At 42.5% G+C, this 2,312-nt stretch overlaps 1 pseudogene; it reads left to right on the top strand.

Annotated features, from left to right (window-relative positions):
* The first annotated feature begins 554 nt into the window (after positions 1-554).
* Positions 555-1,119, top strand: LOC149166902 (cytokinin dehydrogenase 5 pseudogene; annotated as a pseudogene).
* Positions 1,120-2,312: the final 1,193 nt, after the last annotated feature.

Consider the following 2,312-nt stretch of genomic DNA (forward strand, 5'->3'; position numbering starts at 1 on the left):
CGATGGAAAGCTGCAGTAAAGCTGAAGATTTCTACCCCTGGAATCGGCCCTTGAAAATCCTTACCAGGGCCTCATGAAGCACTGCACATCCCCAACACCGTCGCACGAACAAGAGATAATTATCGGCCTTCAATAAAAAATTCAACGCACAAGATATCCTCGCCTCATATATCGACAACGAAACCAGATACTAACACACTTTCCAACATTTAACCATTTAAGAATTTTACGGTGCCCTAGAGACGGAACCAAAGTTTAATGCACCATTAAATGCAACAACGACCTCAATAGCTGAACTGACCCATTTAATTGTCTAAATTTTATAGAGGTACACACCATTGAAAGTAATAGTCATGGGCCTTTCAATGCAACAACCAACTAGTTTGTAGGCAGAGATTCAATGCTTCAGGGATCGACGCAGAAGGAGAGAGCCCTTTTTTCTCATACCAAACTCATGTTTACTGCCTTCACAATTATTCAACGCAAGCAAAAAGTGTATGATGGAGACCAAAACACACCACAACGTGCAAAGATAATTACAATATATCGATTCAATGCATCATGTGAACGACGGTTCAGTGCACCACACACTCACTATTCAATAAATAAGTCACGACCTTGAGAAAAAATGGCTAGTGTTGATTCATCCGGGATGTGTTATAACAAGCCCAATAGCCCAGGCGGTGGCTACGAGTGCTCGGTGGTTTAGGCCAGTTTGGTATCATAACGAAGGCCAGGATCGAACTCGAACCCGCACCACAGCGAGTGAGATGGATCAGAGTTTTGTACTCAGACTTTGCGGCATTCACCAGGGATCAAGAATATCTGATATCCTTACCCAAGAACAGCACCTTCGATTACGTCGAAGGCTTTGTGATTGTCAACAACGAAGGCCTGCTGAGCAACTGGAGATCCTCCTACTTCTCGCCTCAAAATCCCGTGAAGGTCAGCTCTCTGGACACCAAGGGCCGGGTTCTGTATTGCCTAGAGATGGCCAAAAACTACAATGAGCACGATCCTCTTCATGTGATCGACGAGAAAGTGGAGTCTTTGCTGGGGCCTCTGGATTTCATTCCCGCCTCAGTTTTCACCACAGATCTTTCCTATGCGACAATATAATCTCTGGCTATTGAAGGCAAAAACCACCATCATAAATTCAGAAATGGCATTTTCGATGCTGCTTAGGCTCGTAGCAGGACAACATCCGAAAGGGAGGCCGGCTGGCGTGCAACAGGTCTGGCAATGGAGCGCTGATACAACAGTGTGGTGACAGTTATGGAAGAGCAGCAGTATAGGTTTGGTGATCAGCGTGGAAAGAGCCGCAGTGTATGAAGGGAGGCCAGCTAGCGATATTTACCAAGCATAACGGTTGGAGGGCGGTCTATTCAGAGAATAAAACGTATATTGACACCATCTGCATGGAGCAGGCTTCAGGCAACAACAACGTATTATATGTCAGAGCAGGGCAGAGGAGCAGCGCTGTGTATGCAGAGAGCAGCGTGAAACGCTTATGGACAGCGAGGGGCTCTATAAAATATGGCAGACATCTTAGAACGGCTTGGACAACGCTGGTAGTGTCAGGGGCAGCTAAAATTTAGCTGAAGAAATATTCATGAGAAAATATTCCTGAGATGCAGAATTGATGGCAGGAATGACTTGCACAAAAAGGCCATACAACAAATGGCTCAAATTAATTAGGCAGAGCAGGAATACGCCTGCTCTGATACCATGTTAAACACACATGGACAGCAAAGACAATGTGAAAGATAAAACATGCAATACAATTTTTATTGACAAATGATTTACATTTATAGTACATTATGTGACTCTTGGGTTTCAGATCCCAAGGTCTCTTGGACTGCTTTGGTCTATTCGGCTTCCACACTAACCCATTAGGATTAGGTGTCCAACAGCTAGCATGCCTTCCATTCAAGGGGAGGTTTGGATATTGTGATAAGAGGCTTGTAACAACAAGGCTTTGAGACTGTAATTTTGTTCTCCATTTTATTTAATGAAAAGAAATTGTTGTTTCCTAATTATGTCTTTGTTGATATCATTTGATGTATTCCTTGATCAATCACATAGGTAATTATTGATTATTGACTCAATTTATGTTATATGTTGAGTTAAATAGTTCATTTACCTTTCATTCTATATACTAGATGATTTGATTCTTTCTATTTTTTCTATGCACATCTCCTTCGAAACATCATGGAGAAGTTTCGGGAAGCGTTGGAATAGTCTCTAAATCATCAAGAGGAAGCTAACTGTGGAAGGGATTTAAAGGGATTTCAACACACTTTTTGATTAAA

The sequence above is a fragment of the Pinus tabuliformis genome, chromosome 5_1, assembly GCF_031772625.1.
Source record: "Pinus tabuliformis cultivar Carrire ecotype Pingquan chromosome 5_1, CPIR1, whole genome shotgun sequence".
Taxonomy (NCBI): domain Eukaryota; kingdom Viridiplantae; phylum Streptophyta; class Pinopsida; order Pinales; family Pinaceae; genus Pinus; species Pinus tabuliformis.